Genomic DNA, 20,166 nt, shown 5'->3' on the forward strand with positions numbered 1-20,166 from the left:
TTCTGGCCTGCTTGCTGGTTGTGTGATCCCGGGCAGTCACTCGGGAATGGGGTTTCCCAGTATCACTGTGCAGTGTAAGGTACAGTGTGCCCACTCTGTGGAGTCACCTTTAGTGTTAAACGTCCTGGTCCCACAGACGCGCTCAGGCAGTTCTAACTAAGCACAGTAAGAGCCAGCAGAACGTTAATCCTGACCTGACTTTTCTCCCAATCTTACCAATGTGTAGCATCACACTACCTGGCACGGAGAAGCTCAGGTGAAGATTCCTGTCCAATTCCTTTGTACACAGTAACGTGTTTTTACGTAATGGTCTGCGAGGATGAGTGGCGAGTGGTGTTGATGTGGTTTATGAAGGTGGGGCACAGCTGGAATCTTCAGCAGGAAGTCCCAGGTCCTTTCCAGCTTGAGAAAACTTACTCACATGAATTATATTTGAAAAATCCCCCTATTTCTTTACAAGCTAAACTTGTAAAAACAGACTGCTAACATCTCTGTTGTCTTTCGCTGAAATTATACTGTTTTTCCTGACCTTTAATATACACATGATCCATGGTATCAGAAGTTTGACTTATGCTTTTTAAAAAAAAATATGAGAGTGAAATGTGATATGAATGTCATAGAAACTGTGCTTCTCATCTTGACTTTTGATCTTTCCCCAGGCTATCAGTGCATGGGAAGATACTGCTGGGGACAAGGTGGGGGCAGGAGTCACATGATCAAGGTAAACACAGGGTGGCCTGCAGTGTCATGGGAGACTGAGCTAGAGTGTTTGACAGCTGGAGCATTAAACGTATTTCTCACCTATGGTAGTTTCAGTTTATGATGGGTTTCCCAGGGTGTAACTCCATTGTAAGGGCTGCATCTGTATGTAGCCCTCATTATTTTGTTAGAGTTTTTCCAGTTGCTTACTTTTGGAGAGCAGATGTCAATTCAAGATAAAACACTACACTGACAACTCTTTTCAAGAACAAAACCCTGGTCTAGGAAGAAGAACCTTGCTGGTAAGGAAGGGTAGGACAGGCTTATAGCAGTGTGCATGAGGGCTGAAAGGACCACTGACCACAGACAGGGAGGCTGTCTGCAGGCAAACTCTTTCCTGCAAGCTTACTCTTCAGCTCTGGATTAGGCATACTTATAATATAAGGTGTACTTTATAACATAATGTTTTTATTTTTATTGCCTTTAATAGGTAAGTAATTGAAGTTAATCTCTTTGAAGGAAATCTCAGTTGGACTGATGGAAAACTGAACAAGTCATTAAGAGAAAGCTAATAAAGGAATCACGGGGTGGGGGTAAGGTGGATATTACAGTCTCATCTGACCAGGAGTTACAGTAAGCTCTGGTGAAGTGGACCTAAAAGCCACCCCTGCAGTTTCTCACACGCAGAACGGGATTAGTCAACTGTACAGACTTTGCAAGTCCATTGTTTTAAGAAGGACTTTAGAAGAATCTGTCTGCCTCCTTATTGTGCCTGGAGGATTTAGTGGTCTCCTGAACTATAAAGAAATACTTTTGCAAAAGCTTAGCTAGAGACTGGAGTCTGAAAGAGGGAGGGGAAGGAAGAAGCAGGAAGGGGCCGGGACTTTGGGAGGAAAGTGCAGCCAGCCAGCTCCGCAGCCCGCTGCCTTCGCAGGGCTCCTGGACTCTGAGATGCACGGGAGAGCTCAGGTACTGCAGATAAGTAAGTGTGATAGCAAGCACGTGCCTTTTTATCTGATCCCCATGTAAGGTGACAGTCCCATTTGTTGTCTAGAATTGAGCAGTTTTGAGTGAAAGAAATCATACTGAGTCAATGGATAGGAACTGAGATTTTCTGGACTAACTGATATATTGTGGTTAACCTATCCTGTGTCCAGAAGGTGTGGAATTTCCTCAAAAAAACTAAAAATAGAAATTCCACTGGACCCAGCTATTACCCTTCTGTGCATCTTCCCAAAAGTGTTCAAGACATCCTGTGACAGTGATCTATGCTCACCTGTGTTTACAGCAGTACAAGTCATAATAGCTGAACCTTGGAAGCAGCCTACAAGTTCATCATCGGATGAATGGATAAAAAAGTGTATTTACACAGCATGGAATACTACTCTGCTATAAAGAAGGATAAACTTGAATCATTTGTAGGAAAATGGATGTACCTTGAGACCATAATGTTAAGTGAAATAAATCATACACAAAATGTTAAATATCACATAGCTTATTATATATGAGAAACCCAAGACATAGATAATTTAAAACAAAAATGGATGACAGACATAGGAAAGAGGGAAATAGATCTTTTGCAAATGGGAAGGGGGTCTAGAAATGGAGTGAGGAAGAGGGAGAGGGGTATAAAAAGAATCAAGGTATGTTGAGTACATGTGATAAATGTAAACACATCTACAAGCATGTACAAATAAAAATGAATGCTCCCTTCATAAATGCTCTGTTTAGCACAAAAGAGAAGTATAACAGACGTGCTTTAAAGGACAGTGGTGCAGAATGAGAATGTAATTCACCTGTTGGTCCTCCTGTCTGTGTGCCACAGCCACTGAAAGGACAGTCAGCTGGCCTGGTGTCAGGAAGCCAACATCATGGTCAGGTGACCCCACAGCAGAGACAGGTGAACAGGATGACCCATCCTACAGAGGGCAATCAGCCACTTTCTTTATTCCCTCCTGTCACTGCCTGAGTGATCACGAATACAGTGGCCACGGTGACAGGGATGGAGGCTCTTCATGGGCTCAGTAACATGCACTCCTATTCATCCAGGCTGATCTGGCCACAGCCACTGCTGAATGCCTGCCAAGTTTTCCCGTGGCGGAGACCAATGCTGAATCCCTGATATGTCTCCTTCATACCCCTGATATGAAATCCCTGGGGCAATCAGTCTGTAACCCAGGGCTCCTGGGTTTGATTATTGGACCTCTTTCATCATGGAAAGGGTAGTCTTTCTTTACTGGAACAGATACATACTTTGGATACAGATTTCCGTCCCCTGCACATGCTGCAGCTGCCAAAATTACCACCCATGGACTTAAAGAATGGGACTCCACCATCATGGTATTCAACACAGCATTGCTTCTGCCTGGGGAGCACATTCCATGGTGAAGAAGAACAGCAATGAGCTCGTGCCATGCAATTCACTGGCGGGACCACGTCCCACCTTCCCGAAGCAGCTGGGCTGATAGACGGGTAGAATGGTATTCTGAAATGTACCAGCTAAGCAGCAACACCTTGCAGGGCTGGGCCAAGGTTCTCTGGAGTGCCCGACTGTATGGCGCTGGGTCTCCCACAGCTGGATTCACAGGTCAAGGAATCAAGGAGTGTTCGCAAGAGTGGCATCACTCACCATTGCCCCTTGTGGCCCACTAGCAAACCTCTGCTTTTTTGTGCCTGTGACCTTGTGCTCTGCTGGCCTGGAAATTGCAGAAGGTCAAAGGTTTCTATAGGAGACTGTGGGGAGCAGTTAAGCCGTGGCTGAGCTGGAGTTCAGTGAACTCCCTGGGACTAGAGCAAGGCCAGTCCAGCAGGGCTCTGGGCGCCGTGCTCCTCATGGCTAACTGGACACCTCTGAGAATGTTTGACTCGGCGTTCTCAGCAAAGCAAGGAGACCTTGCGCTTTCAATGGCTTTGGGTGATTACCCCTTTTTACTGTGTATAAATGAAGATCCTGACTGTGCTGGGTTGTCGCTGCCTTTTCATCAGAGCTATCAGGCCCCTTCTGGTCCCGGCTTTCTTTTCAGTACATGCCTAGTTTTTTCTTAATCTCCCATTGACTGGCCCCTCTCAAGACGCTGCTGGCTGTGCAGGTTGTGGCAGGAAGTACAGTAATAATTTCATTAACTGGACACTAAATCTTTCTACTGGTGGTTTTAGCCTCCTCATGTCTCTGAATCAACAGCTCCCACAGGGTGTTTTGGGGTTGATAGGCACAATTGACCCAGACTACCAAAGGCTAAATTGGATGACCACCTCGCGGTAGAGGGGAGGAAGACTATGTCTGGGATGCAGAAAATCTCTCGGGACGTCTCTTAGTGGCACCATGCCTGTTATTAAGGAAAGCACAGCACCCAGTGTAGATGAGATGACCAGTGGCCCAGAACCTTCAAGAATAAATGTGTGTTTTACTCTGCCAGATAAAGGACCAAGAGGTGCTTGCTGATGGGCACAAGAATACAGTACGGGTAGCAGAAGGAGGTAGTTTAGATGTCAGTCATGACCATGTGACAGGTTACAGAAATGAGGATTGTACTTGTCATGAGTGTCTCTTTCCTATTTTGTCAGTATGCTTGTGCATATGTACACATACATTAAGAGGATACTTTGTTTTCCTTGTATGTATTCCTGACCTTGCAACATAACTTGATTCACTTAACACTGGTACTTAAGTATTTTTAAATCTTAAGTATTCTTAAATATTTTAAGGTATAGATTGTCAGGAGAAGAGTAAAAATCACCTCCCCTCGAAAAAAGAGAAGAAAACTAATGGCCTACTTTATAAAGGATGTTAGTATGCTTCTCACTGTAGGCAGAAGAGTTGTACCATGGTAGGTGAAATTATAGATTTTTTATTCTCTTTATTTGGAGATTAGTCAATGTTTAAGGAGATACATTTGGTTGTCAAGTTGACAATGAGTGGATTGTGACCATTAATCATGATCATCAACTTGATTGGCTTTAGAAAGACCTAACAAATTAGAAAGGCACACTTCAGGGTGTCTTGGGCATTTTCTTAGATAACTGGCATGCATGTCTTCAGTCTGAGGGGAACGACCTCTCCGGAGAGTGGGCAGCATCATTCCAACAGGCTTGCAGCACAGATTAAGAAAGAGGAGGTTGGCCTGCATTTGAAAAGCTCCACGTTGCTTGAGCAGGTGCATGTTTTGCGCTGCTGTTGTCTGTGGACATCAGACTCCACCTTCTTCAGCCTTTCAATGTGGACTCACACCAGGACTCTCCAGGGGCTGCAGTCTTGGGTGGAGACACATCCATGACCTCTGTTGTTCTAAGGCCTCCAGCTTCCTGACTGATTTCTAGCTCTCCCGTCTGCAGCTGCCACTGTGGACTCTGACGTCTCTGACTGTATAAGTTTGTCTGAACATCTCTTTGCAGTATAAGATTGTTCCTCTAGAGAGCCCTAAACAATACACAGTCGTTATTATCCTATTTCAAAGCTTACTTGCTGAAAGCTTTGAGAAATTAAAGGGCTTGTTCAAGTTCATGCACTACGTGATAAGCTTAGATGCAGACAAACTAAACAATCCCTGAGTCTAATGTACTGTACTGCACTCTAAGCCGCCTTATTTTATTACGCCTAGATTAAAGCCAGTGCACTCAAGTGTTGACTTCTAAACTCTCTTCTGTGTGGTTTTATACCACTATTCAAATTTGGCTAATTACCAAACTGCCTCCAGATAGATTCATGATCCTTTTTTTTATTTTACCAGGCTGACATTTTTATTGATGAATGACAGTACATCAAAGATTCTTCTACTAGAAGATATTTGCTTATATATTCAGAATAGTTTTCAGTTACCAGACCACTGGGAATCACAGAGTTTCTCCCCTATAATTTTGGTTAACTGGTGTCTATCAACTTTTAAAAAAACATATTTTGTATGTCAAGATGTGGTAACACCACAGCAGTCTTCATTCAAAATTTGTTGCTTTTCTTTTTTTCCCTTCTTGCTCCTCACCTTTGAAACCAAGCTGCTTGATGGCGAGGAAGGTGTTAAGGTGATTTTAACCTCTTAATTCACCTAAAATCCAGAGTAAGAGGACTAACAGCATTTGGTAAGAGGAAAAGACTTACCTCTGACACACTCTTGGGCATGTGTCCAGATTAGGCATTACCTGTCACAAACAGATTATGCTCTTGGACCCTTGGAATGTTGCCTATGCCATCAGGTCCTCTGAACCTCTCTAAGAGTCCCCATTGCTCTTTGCCAGGAGTCTTGCCTGACCAGCCATTGTCTCCCCATTTTAAATAAAATTGTTTAGTAGAATGTGAAGCTGGTCAAACCCTCTGGTTCATGTCAGCTTGATTTGATAATCTAGTTCCAAGAACTCAATGATAGAAAGGGAATCTTAAAAACATTACTCCCAAGAAAGGATCACACAGACCTCAGGTTCACAGGTTACTGTTTGTAAGGACAGTGGCTCAGACATTTATTGGATGACATTATTTTTGGAAAATGGGCCTCTAAGAATTATGAGCAGAATCTGAAGATAAATGACATGTCACTGAGAGGTAAGAAAACTGAATATAAGAAAATAGGGGGAAAGAACATATTGTTCAATAGTCAGGAACTATTAGCTAATGATAGTAGCTCTTCCATTATTTGAAGCTACTGAGGTTCCTTTTATAAGAATTGTCTTGGGAAAAATGTGTATTTTAAATATATCTGAATGTGGAATATCTATATTATTTTAGTATGTATTTTAGTTTTGGGAATACTTAGAAAAATGTACTTTGAATCATGTAACTATCTGAGGATATAAAAATGTGTGACTGTGTAGTACTGTGACTTATTTTCTTGAGTGGCTTCTGAACTGAATGTTAAATTAATGCCCAAAGTAAAGTTTAAAAAACCTTCTTGATCAAAAAAGCTTCATCAAAAAAATCATGCTTTCCCAGGATGACTCTCTGGAGGAACAAAATCCTGGTCACTTATGCTGATAATCTTACTTAAAGTCTCTACTTTGATCATTCTATTTAAGATAAGAATTTTTAATTAATATCTTTGTTCAGTGTGTGATTCCCATATGCTGCTTTTAATAACTTCTATTTATGGAAACTAGAACCTTCTTGATATTACATATCTCAGTTTTCTTATAATAGTGGGCATGGTTCAGAGCAAAAAAAGCACAATTTTCCCAACAGGAATCTGGAGCTATAATGTGGAGTTATTTTATTAGGAGCCTAATGAAAGTTTATTGCAGTGCACTTACATACATTTTACAAACAGCTACTGATGACAACAATAGCTCTCTGGTGACTTTCTTCCGTGTAATGCAAGGAATTGGATTATTATGTTCTTTTTCTCCATATCTGAACTCTGTAATCTAGTTTTGTTGAGTTCATGTAATTTCTTTCCTAACAATAACAGAGTAACTAGGGGCCAGGGATGACTCAGTAGTACAACGCCTATCTGGCAAGCACAAGGTCCTGAGTTCAATTCCTGATACTACAAAAAAACAAAAAACAAAACCAAACAAAAAAACCTTCCCCAAGCAAAAACCCAAACAGCAAGCTGTAAGCTGTCTGGAGATGCCTTCCTTGGGGCTGAAAGTCAATTTCTTTCTACGAGATACACAAGAGTAGCCCTTCTCCATGGCTACCACAATGTGTGTGTGTGTGTGTGTGTGTGTGTGTGTGTGTGTGTGTGTGTGTATGTACTACTATGATCAAATTAAGAGCTGAAAATCAGTCTATTGTAGAATCTATAGCTGTTTTGACATGGCAACTAATATACTAAATTATGAAGGACTTCCTTATTTCTTTGGGGAAACTCCAGGTAATAGGCTGGATTTGGTGCCCTTTATGGGAATTTACCTTACTGATCTGATCCATAGTCCTGACCAAGGGCAACAGTTCTTGCTGTTAGGACCAGGTAGAGCTAGACAACCAGGAGAGGATTGGGGATGGGCATCCTGGAATCAGGTGCTGTTCCACAATCACGCACACCATGTTCATGTTGTTCATTTGCAAAGTAGAAGACACATAGCAGGAAAATAAGAGAGAGTTAGCAAAGGATACTCTGGGATAGATGGGTTGTCCTTGTTTGGAAGTTGAAAATACAAAGAAAACTTCCAGAGAAGAACTGGACTGTGATCGCCTTTATTTCCCTGATCACTGACTTGTACCACTGATGTATAACGTCAGCAGAATGAGAAATAACTCTGGAAGAAACAGTGATAGCATAAATTTATTATTGAATTCTATCGTGTTAATATTTGGTATGTTTGTTTTACTAATATTCTATGAAAATTTTGGTATTTTGAAGATTCTATGTTGCTAAGAGTAATGCAAAGGATGGATTAGTACAGCAAACAGGCAAGGCACAGCTGGCAGAGGGTTTTGTAAGAAAACATTTTTAGCTGATTTTTCACACTCTTCTAGGATTTTTTTGTGGTCATGAAAAAAAAGTGAGAAAGTATATGCATAACTCATTTTGATACAAAGCATAGAACTGCATTGGTTTACAGATTTGTTTCTTCAGAAAATTTGGTATTTGTGCCTTTTTGGTCTCATTAAAAGTGTATTGATGTGATTTTATGTCTCCGTTTTTGAAAGGAATACCTGGTGTAAGCTAAACATATGCTCTGTGGTCTAGCATAGTTTATGTTGCTGCAAAGTTCAGAACATCTCAATTAATCAGTAGACATTTAGCTGGTACCGACTACTTGGCTTAGGATTTGGAATTGCATTATGTGGTATACAGACAAAAATATGCCATCTATAATGAAATTCCAGTCTATTAGACAAAGAGGAAAATGCACAAAACACAAAAAGAGACTGATGCAAAGCAGTGTGTTATTGGGGACCTGGCCTTGATCCCCAGTCTCCTCAACGAGTGTGTGGACAAGGCTTAAATAATGAGACAAGTGGTATGATTTTAGGGCTCCAGCAGGACCAAAATCCTCTGCAGAATTTGAGACTCTAGGGCCTAGGACAGGGGATGTCTCTGCGTGATCTGTATTTATTTAGTTTTCAAGAAAGGAAGGAGTTAGAGTAGAAAATGCAGGAAACTGAACAGACTTTGGGGGGTGGTTCAAGGACTTTGACAAGTAACAGACTATGTTTAATTTAAGAGAACTATCTTATGTTAATTTAGGAGAAGCATTTAACTAGAAGATCTCCATGTTGTATTTCACTGCAGGAGTGAAATGCTTGTTCCTACCATCTTTATTTAGTTAATTGGAGTTGGGACCAGGTGCCCTCAGCTGTGACTGTATCTTGCTCTCTGTTCTCAGGTCGCCATGCTGGAGCCCTTCATGTGTGTTCAGTTTCCAGTTTCAATGGCTCCCCACAGTGCATATTTACAGACTTAATAGCATACAGTTTGGTGGTAATAGCGGCTTGGGGGGGGCGTTGCTTGATGTTGTTACAGAAGATTTGTGCTGGAGGACAGAGGTAAGTGGGTAGGTTCTGCACAGGTATCCTAGAAATAGCAGCAATTGCATAAGCATGGTGAGAGACCATAGCTTCACTGTGGCATAAAAATATCAAGGTGGGATTTGGTTGGCTGATTTATGGTGTGAGAAGAGAGAGGAAATAATGTGGAATAATTTGACTTTGGAGTGCAGATTCCAGAGGCTCTGGGCTGAGACTTGGCACAAAAGGCAAGAAGGAATGATTGTGCTGATAAAATGTAATTGGGGTGGATTTTGCTATTGTCAGTCCAAGCATAATTGTTACAGCTTGCCCTGCTGTTGTTTCTCTTTGCTTAGGATTCAACTCTTCAATTTGGGGAGCTCACAGATACTCTAGACTGTTAAGAAAGGTTTGTTCTCCCGGGGCCTGCAGATCCCAATGTAACCGCGGGAGAGCTTCCTTTCTGCTGACAGGTCTGTGGGAGACAGGCAGGCTGCTGTCTTGGAAGGCACCTGGGCAGCAGCGGACACCCCTCAGGGAGTGCTGCTCACAGGTCGGGCCCTGGGCTTGCTGTGGCTCCCTCCCTGCTAACCCATCACTTGTCTGGACAGAGATGCAGGCTTTAGATGCAGCTCCACTCCTCTTCCTCAAAGCCTCAGGCCTTGTCTTTGGCATCTCCACAGGTATCCTTCAAATTCCTGTCCCACCAAATTCTCCTTCCTCCCGAATCCAGCCGATTCTCCCTGAGCCATGCCTAAATAGCGTAGGAAAGCTTCCTGTCCTTTTAAAATCCACTTTTATGGCATGCTCTCTGGGCTCATTTAAGCACCAGGACAGTCGTGTTTTATATCTCTTTGCTTCTGAAATCCCTATTGCCAGTGCTTTGCCAAATCTGGTTATATCTTTTGTTAGAGGAAAAAAAAAACTGTTCATGGAACTTGCTAAAGAACAGTCAGACACCTCCCCCACAGCCCGCATCTTGCTGGCTGTGATTGCCACCGCTTTCTTCCTTGAGGGATTAACGTAAGTACAGAAGCGTGTTGTGGAAGCTTAGTGGAGCATCTGCATGAGAGCTGAGAGAGAACTATTATTCTGGAGATTATTCGGGTCTTTGAAAACGTCAAGTGCCACAGTCTGAACTACAGTGGAGACCCTTGATACTTGCAGGCCAGGGCAACGTAGGTCTCAGGAAGAGACAGAGAAGTGGAAAAATTAGCAGTTTGAGACAGCAAGAAGAAAACCTGTAGCTCTAGGAGTGTTTTGTAAACTTCCTTGTACATAAAGTCACCTAATACGCTTGCTACAAACATAGAATCCTAAATCCAACCCTGTTGTTTATCAGAAACAGATTTTCTAAGAACTCTTGATTCTTTCTGAGGATCTAGGGGAGCTTGCCAATGAGGTGGGCTGCAGAGGGTATTTTGAATATGCCTTGTATTTTCCCTTGTAGGTGCTATCCTTGGCTCAGCTGTAGTGACTTTCCTTAACTCCCTGATGCGGTTGACTTTTTTACAATAAGCAGCTGATATGCAGCAGGATTAACTCACTAGGCCAAGATTATAAAATCTTTGAGTTCTACTAGTAACTAACTTTGAGTCTCAAGTATTTTAAAGATGTCATTGTCATTTTTCTTTTCTTTCTTTCTTTCTTTTTGGTCTTTTTGAGACAGGGTTTCACTATGCAGGTCAGACTGGACTTGAACTCACTTTGTAGCCCAGGCTGGCTTCAAACTCACAGTGATCCTCCAGCCTCAGCCTCTTGAGTGCAGGGATCACAGGCACGAGCCACCAGTCCCAGCCTGCCATAGTTTTCTTGTTAACAGTAGCAGCATATTGATTCTGGGCTAACACATGCATGTAGAAAGGTACACGCTCTTATTAACCTTCAACATTGATGATCATAACAATGACATGTGTCTCTTGACAAGACATTTTTAAAAAGATCTCACTTAATCAGCCATGTTGGGAAATTTTATTTTCAAATTTTAATTTTTTATTTTTTTGAGACAGGGTTTTGCTCTGTAGTTCAGGCTAGTCTTCAACTCACTATGTAGCCCAGACAGGCCTCAAACTCATAGCAATCCTCCTGCTTCAGTCTTCTCCCAATGCTGGGATTTCAGGCGTGCACCACTATGCCCAGCAAGCTGGACAATTTTAAAGTAGAGTGATAATCACTGAGATAGTTTCCATAGCTGTTTTTGTGGACAGCTAAGATCCCCATGGTTGGTGAGCTTAGGTCTTATCCATTCAATTTTGGAATGCTATTAAGTTGTGTTCAGGTTTTGATACATGCTCGGGGCTGAACATTTCTCTTTAATGGCTCTAATATCCTGGGAAATTAATGATAGTAAGAGCATGTGATGCAGTCTGACAGCAAATGACAAAATAACAAGCTTTTGGCCTATTAATGTTTTCAGAAATGTACGTGGAACATCACTAAGCACTTGAGAGCTCAGACTTCACTCTCAGCTTTTGGAGTGAAGAATTAGATCAGCGGAGGTGACCCACTAAGGTGTGAGGTTGTTTTCCTGCACACTTGTAAACACTGTGTTATTGCTCCGTGTTTATTTCCCAGATTTTTCAGTAACATTAGTGATCTCAGAGAGACCTGCAGGGCGATAAGCACAAATTCTTTCCTCAAAACCCACACGTGGGTCCTCGAGAGGCCAATGTCCAGCTTCTCTGTGGCATGGCCTAAGCTGCCTGCTCATCTCTGGGCCACACCGTGTAGCATTTGCTTGATTTTCTAGCAGTCTTGTATCACAAGGTGAAGACGTCTGATGAGGGGAGACACTTGAATTTTCCTAGAATAGCTAATGCTTTAGTTCTTTACCAGATCTGGGTTTTCTCCTGATTGGGTTAAATTATATACTGATCTCTTTTTCCTAGAGGACAATTTTGATGGGCTAAAGTGAACACAGGTTGATGCAGGAGACAATCCTGAAAATAGGCATTATTTACCAAAGTTGACCAGCTCCCGCCCACTTTGTGGGTGATCACCAGGAGGTTTTTGTATCACAGGTCCAACAGCAGTCACTGGCACACTCTGGGTCTGTCCTCCTAAATGCCCCAATGGGACTGTGGGTTACAACTCAACATCACATTATTTATTGCTATAGTTGTTCCAGTGCTAGTTATTGGATGTTCTTTCATATTGGCTCCTCTGGCTTTTTGACGTATCCTACAAGTGATGGCGAACCTTTTAGAGACTTAATGCCAAACTGCAACTCAAAACTCACTTATTTATTGCAAAATGCCAACACTGCAATTAAGCTTGGCTATGAGGCTTTTATTTAGATAAAACAACTCAAATATTAACATTTTTTGTCTAAAAAGAAAAATAAATAGCACACACGCTGTAAGATTGCCACCACTGCATCCTTTTGGTTTTGGAAAGACTTTTTTACTTTCTGGCACCGCAAGGTGCTCTAGATTCATTTTTCACCCAGAATCAGCCATTTTTCTCAGGAGTCTTGGCCCTTTTTATGGGAGAAGCATGTTTAGAAACCAAACTCTGGGCATCAGACATCTTTTTAGATTTTTGAAATACTCATAATGCAGCTCATTAGAGGACTGTGAGTGTTGAAAACGACTCACCTGGTTTTATGTTAAAGAGAAATACTAAGGAGCTCTTAAAATTACAGTGCTGAGCAGACAGCACTGTGTTTTCTGCAAACAAGCACCAGTGCCCATTTCTTCTTTTCATGACTGGAGGAGCATGTCTGAAAAGAATGGCCAAGGAGAGAACGTTTTGATAGATGTTCTAAGTGTGGGATGTGGATGGCTGGACCACGCAGCATGGACTCATCTCCAGAACTGAATAGGTTTTGGGATTTCTTACCATCGCCCACAGCTTCTGCCACTTTGCCCACCTGAATGTCAAGGAGGTTTGTTTCCACTTAAATAAAATGAAGCCCAGGAGGGAAATGTCCCTCACTTGCCTGTGTGGGAACACAGCTGTGCTTACGTAGAGGGATGGGGAGAATTCTGAGGATCCTGGTGATGTGCTGTTGAAGGCACTGTTCTCTGAGCCTCAGATTCAAGCTCACAGTTCATGGGCTGATGATTTGCCAGCTTTTCCCTTCAGGACTGATGCCACCCTCATGACTTCCCAGGGTAAATCTTACAGCTTTTTTTTTTTTTTTTTATCGTTACCGGGGATTGAACTCACGACTGCCTGCTTGCAAGGCAAGTGTTTATGCTGCTGAGCTAAATCCCCAGCCCCAATCTTACAGCTTTGAGTATGAGAAAATATTAAATGCTCAAGGACTATTGTGTTTGTTGAGTGACTGAGTGAATGTATGAATTAATGAATTGTTCCGTTTCTTTCAGTATTTTAGGGAGATAGCCATCTGGTGTATTTGAGGGTCTCCCAGAGATCCATATGTTAAAGCATGTGTCAACCCATGGTCTGTGGGTCATTTAGGGCTCTAGACAGCAAATGAAAAGGCCCCTCAAGATCCCAGTGTTTAACACTGTACGGATTTAGCCTTTCTTTCAATGATTTAGTTCCCGAAGCTCAAGCATGGGCTGCAGAAGCATCAACAGCAGGCTGTGTAGGGCAGGGAACAGTGCAGGGCTAACGCACCTTCCGGTGCCTGCCACACAGCCGGCCCAAATGAGGCCTAAAGGACCAGGCATGGTGATCCATGGCTGTAATCCCAGCCCCTGGGAGGCTGAGGCAGAAGGATCATTCATGGTGAGTTCAAGGCCACCTGGGCAGCATAGTGAGTTCAAGACCAGCATGAACTACAAAACGAGACTTTGTCTCATCTCCTGCTCCCAAAAATGGAGGCTTGCACAGGTCAAACAATACATGTGCTTTTGCCACTTGGTGTAAAACATAGTGGTTGCTGGTGTGATAATATTTCAACCTACTGCTTAGGGTGTGTGTGACCATGAAGACAGGCATGCAGTGTTATTAAGCAGACATGTAAGTGTTCTTACTTAATTATTAAACTTAGGCTTGTTGTACTATTTTATAAAATAACTTAAGTTAAAATACAAAAGAAAATCTTGTGGCATACTTTAACTATGGAGAGATAGAGAGAGAAAGGAGAGGGACAAAGAGAGAGAGAGAGAGAAAGGAGACGGACAGAGAGAGAGAGAGAGAGAGAGAGAGAGAGAGAGAGAGAGAGAGCTTCTGCATGGCTCCTCATACTTATCAGGGACCGGGCCTAGATCACCAATCTCCCAAATGAGTGTACAGTGAAGGCTTAAATAAAAGAGATATTATTATTTATTTTTTACACTAGAGAGACAATATGAAAGAGTATAAGATCCTAAATGTAAATAGAAATTGTAATAAAGAGAAAGAAAGTACTTAAAAGGACAGAACTGCGGGGATAGGGGAAAGGAAACAAGAAAGGAAAAGATTACACGTATGTTGGTAAATATTTATAAATTTATGTGTGTTAGATAGAAAACTATTCTAGTAATCTCTTTTAGTTTATCAAAAAGAACAGTTTGTGCTGTCGTTGTTTGACTGATCACTTTTGTGTCTAGATTTTATAACCTAAACAACTAGCTCTGAGATAACAATATACTAACTAGTGGTCATTCCTTATTTTTTTATCTTTTGAAATTCTGTGTCATTTCTATCCTTTTATTCTGTTTTACTTTTTTAAACAAAAAATTAAAGTTCTAATAAATAAATAAATAAATAAATAAGATAAGTGGTATGATTTTAAGGCTCCCGAAGGATCAAAACCCTCCTGAAGAGTCCCAGACTCTGTGGGCTAAGACACGCAAAGCCTCTGGGCAACCCATATTTAATATTTTTTTTTCAAACAGGAAACTGAGCAGACCTTGAGAGTGGTCCAAGGACCTTGCCAAACGACACATTGTGTCTAGTTTAGGAGAACCGTCTTAGGAGAAGATCTCCGCGCTGCATTTCACGACAGTCTTTATTTAGCTAACTGAAATGGAGCCAGGTGTCTGCCACTGTGACCTTATCTTGCCCTTTGAGGCTTCTCTTTGTTCTCAGATCCGCCATGCTGCAGCCCTGTACGTGTGTTCAGTTTCAAGTTTCCTGGTTCCCGGTGGTTTTGAACTCAAAATTCTCCATGTCAGCTTCCCAAGTGCTGGGGTAACCGGTGTGCACTGCCCTCTCAGCCTACGTTACGCATTTTACCTGCAGCTCAGGACGGCTCCTCTTCACTCAGTGTGGCCCAGATGAGCCAAGAGGCTGCACATGAGGGTGCTAAGGCTTGGTGTGCAGTGGGGTGCATCGGGCAGTGGGGAAACCTTTGGGGATGCAGACTGCGTCATGGGGACAGTTTCTGAAGGGAGGAAGTCGTTCTTGTGTGATGGGCAGCAGTTCCCATGAGAAGGGGACTCCAGAGGGCACCAGCTGCAGAGAGCTGGCCTCTCTCTGCATGTTGTGTCCCACTGGGACATGCCCTCTGCCCCCTGGGGTGGGCACTCCCCTAAGCCCACTATGGGCTCTCAGCCTTTACACTGTGAGTGGAGTAAACCTCTTTACTTTACAAAGTTAGCCTGTGTTCAGTGTTTCGTTACAGTGGTAAAAAACTGACAGCGACACCGTCCACATTATTAGCATCCTTGACTTTGTCTACCACATTGTATCCAGGAGATAAACTTTCTTTAAAGGTATTTCTCGCTCCCATAACAAGTAATATGAAAATTTAAGTAAACTGCAGTTTCTATTTCTGCAGATCATGCTTTGCTTGTATTTAATTAAAAACCAAAGCAATTCTGTGACCGTGACAGTGCTCACTAATTGATACTGACTCTGAATATTACAAAAGTCTGTAGTAAAACTTCAGTAATCAGCTGTGTTTTTTTCTGAAATTTACTAGGGGACACTCACTACTGGTTTTATTTGCATGGTTTTCCAGGAGATCTCTAAGTGTCTTCTTTCTTCTTGCATAGATTTAGTAGATTCCCTAAGCATTTGGAGAATCATACTGAGAAGTATATATGAAGATCTTCACACAGTCAAAGAGAAAATGGAGCCCATGTCCTCTGGTGGCATGCTCTTGTCAGTGCCCAATAACTGGAGTTCTTTAGTGACAGAAGTGGGTGAGAATCCACTTCTTCAGATCCTTTGCCCAGTACAGTAAATCTCAGTTCACACATGCTTCTGTTCATGAGCAGTTTGATTCACAAACAGAAGCATTTGACAAAATTTTGCTTCTCTTTGTGAACTCTGCCTTGGGGGGGGGGGTGGAGGGTGGTGTTTTCCTCAGAATCGTGGAATAAATTATGTTTGTGAGCTGAGGCACCACTGAATTTTCCCTCATCAGATGCACAGCAGAGACATTAGAGAGCGGCTGTTGTCCTCAGATCCTAATGGCATTAATTATAATTCATAGTGCTTTTTTCCCTCTTTTTTTTCCTTAGCTGGGAATCACTAATAGATCTCACTTTGATCGTGATGAATTCCAATTCTGAATTGGGTTTTTCTGAGAGCAGAGGTTTCGAGTATGTCTAAGGCAAATTATTTAAAATTCTCCTAAATATTTGGAATAAAAATTAAGGATGTTAGGTTCAGTAGGATTTGGAGAAAGAGTTACATTGGATTTCAATTATTAAAGATTTCAAATTGAAAAGAGACAACAGAAGGTGTGTTGTTTGAGTGAATTCCTAGATAAATAGGAACTCACTGGATTCCATGTATAAAACAGCACTTCAGGTTGGGGGGCTTCTCTCAGCTGTGGGCGCTTCTATTGTCTCACCTGAGATTCAGGGACTTGTCAAAGTCCCATGCGTGATTAATAACATCAATGGAATTAAACAGTATAATGTTACACGGTCCATCCTGACCGCCTCCCTCACCAGCTGTGTGACCCGGGCCATGTTATATGCTATCTATTAACCCCGCTTTCTTACTACTGCAAATGGGACGGCTATTAAAACTTAGGGTTGGTCTAGAACTAACAAGGTAAAGGATGGAAAGCATTTGCCAAGTGATGGCCCAGCCCCGGCTCTCAGTATGTTCTACCATGATGAGAGAGGAGAGCACGGTGAGTGCTACTCACACATTTATGTGTCTCCTAATCCTGTTACTCAGGGAGTTAGGCAGTCCTCCTTTGTTTTAAGGATTCTGAGATGCTTCTGACCAGATGCAACGATTCTAAGAAAGCTGTACTCTGAGCTGGTCAGTGAAGATGAGGTTGTCAGAAGAGAGATCCGCTTAGTTCAGAAGGAGCTTTTATCACCTTGTGAATATCAGAAAACGAGCAACTTATCAGCACCCTCGAATAGGTACATGCTGGTTAAAAGTGCTAGGAAGTTTTAGAGATTTAGGGAACAGGTAAGACTTTTTAACCCCCCTCTTTATGTCATGGGTGCCTTACAGTTTTTTCCTGTTTTTTTCACTTATAATCTATAGAATCTAGCATTAGCTCTTAAAGATAATGTTTGTTGAATAAATGAACCAGTTAATGAATGCTATCTGCCTAATGACTTTCATCTCTCTTACTCTTTTCTCTCAGTTTTGTTCCTTTGTATACATATAAACCATATTTATGCATATTGTGAATATGGAGTTTCTATATTTTCTGATTTATTGAAATACTTGAGAAAATGCGAATTTCCTGACCCAGACTTTTATGAAAAACATACGTTAGCTAAATGCCCCCAGTGTGGCCTATCATGAAGTGAGGCTCAAAGTGAAGAAACGTGATTGTCAGTGTGTGACTTGCTGGCCAAGCCACAGGGATGGCAGAGGGTGTGGCGTCTAGAAGACGGAAGCAGAGTGAAACATTTCAGTTCCTGTTTCTGTAGGAAGATCGGAATTCAAAGTGATGGAGCGGGTGATGTCATCAGGGTGTGATTTAAAGCACAGGTTCTGATTTGCTCTCTTGTCACTTGCTGTCTTGCACTGGCTTTGTGTAAGCCTGCTTTAATGTCTTAATCAATACGGTTGGACCAGCATCCCGAAGCCCATGGACTTGTTAGGATTAAAGGAGCATTTATAAAGTGCATAATATAGTGCTGGGCACATGCAAAGGATAACATTGTCTTTATTGTTACAGAAACCATAAATCAGAAGATTCCCAGGTTTTATGAGGTTTTCATGGTCTTTTCTGGTGGAGTCACATCTACTGAACAAGGTCACTGGAAGCAGCTTTGCATAGATGCTGTCAAATGCATTTATTTTTTGATTATAATTTCCAGGATCACACAGCTATCAAGCCTTAGCTACAATGTCGCTTCTCTCCTTTCTTCTTCCTTTTCCTTTCCTCCCCTTCCTCCTTTCTTTGTTACTATCAACTGTGTTTCACACTATCCCAGCACTGAGAGTACTAAGTATCTATGTGTCTCTCCATTTAACTGTCTATTAACTATCTCTGTTTGTGTGTCTATCATCATAGCTCAGTCTGCTATAACAACAATATTGTGGGCAGAGTGGCTTAAATTTATTTCTGGCAGTTGTTCAAGTTCTGCACAGGTAGCAGCACGGTCAGTTCTCAGGGCCTCCCTTGCCCTGGCTTGCAGGGGCTGGTGCATTGTGTGCCGTGTCCTCCAATGGTGGAAGCGGAAGGAAGCTATTTTCTCTCTTCCTCTTCATGTTTTTTTTTTTTTGAAACAGAGCCTTAATATGTTACTGAAGCTGACCTTAAATTCATGATTCTCCTGATTCAGTCTCTTTAGTCGCTGGGGTTATAAGGTGTGATCAAAGTACACAGTGGATGCTTAAATTAAGAAAATACAGTAAAAGTCACGTTGCCATGAGTCCCCCTCAAAATCCCTCACATTTAACACATGCAGTCCACTGTTGCAGCCACTTTTTGCAGCAGCTCTTGAAGTTCCATTGCAGCCAGCGTCCTTTTCTCCCGCAAGGGCACTAATTCTGTTATAGAGGCTCCCGCTTCCCAACCTGTCAAAGGCCCTACCCTTCTAATAAATTGGGAGTGAGGGCTTGAGCATATGAACTTTGGAAGAACATATCCACCCATGATATGTTAAATATCTGAAAATGTGTGGTCTTTTAATGAAGCCGTTGAAAGACGCCATAACACAAAACTGTTGAAAGCAGTGCTTGCCTGTGTGTTTCTTGTGGTTAAGCGGGGAAAGAAAAACGGGTAGAAGGTGCGGAATCACAGACGGGCAGAGCGTTCACACAACACAGTGTCTTGTGGCCTGGTTAAAAGGAAAGGACATTGCTGATGGTTTTGGAGGTGACGTGACCGAGTTTACTCTGCACGGGTGGAGTAGAGGTGGCAGGAACATAGTGGGAGTCCACTCCTGCAGTGGGTCCTGTGGGCCAGCTCTGGGCAGAAGCAGGATGAAGGAGAGATTAGACAGGGACACTGGCCGCTGAGCCTCATAGCTGCTTTCCAGCCAGCTTGACGCTGGGCAGGCAGCAGTGCTTTCTAGGGCTGGGGTGTGACCTCCGCCTCTCTCCCCCAGAGCTGAGCGCCCTCTTCCCACCCTGCCGTCCTTCACCTTCACGCCTCTGCGTCTGGCTTGGCTGTTCCTGTCTCTTCCCGTTGCCTGCTTTTTGTAGCCGTTCCTGCTGGTTCTTCTAGTCCAGGACCGTTGGCACCACGGTCACTTCTTCTGCTGTCCCACCTCTGCTGTGGCCGTGTGCCATGCACAGACTTTCCAGGGCTGAGGCTCTGGTGAGTGCCACGGCTCCTGCTCACTGCAGCTCCTGATTTAATATGACGTGGAGAACAGGAAAAGCCAGAGATTCCATTCTTAATTCTGCCACTTACTCATTCTGTGACTTTTGGGGAAGTTACTCAGACACTTTGAATCTGTGTTTCTTTATTATTAAAATTAGGATGATGCCACCTGCACTGAATACCGGGCACCCTGGGTGCCAGCAGAGTGGCCCAGGGGAGCATATCTGTCTGTATCTCAGGTGAGTGACAGTTATCAAGCAGAGATGGAGCCTCAGACACCCCAATAAGAAAGAGCTGCAGGAACGTGCTCCTAATTGATGCAGAGAAGTGGATAGGGAGAAAGTACAGCAGATTAGCTTCCTGAGGGATTTTGGTAGGCTTATTTTGTTTCTTTACCTCAGTATTTTCCTCTGAAAGATGGTGTGATAATGACAGATACTTTATAGGGTTGTGGGAGAATTTAATAAAGTGAATAATGTGTTAATAACATAAT

This window comes from Cavia porcellus, unplaced genomic scaffold, assembly GCF_034190915.1.
Source record: "Cavia porcellus strain 051 isolate PalLab524CR breed Dunkin Hartley unplaced genomic scaffold, mCavPor4.1 scaffold_14, whole genome shotgun sequence".
In the NCBI taxonomy this organism is placed as follows: domain Eukaryota; kingdom Metazoa; phylum Chordata; class Mammalia; order Rodentia; family Caviidae; genus Cavia; species Cavia porcellus.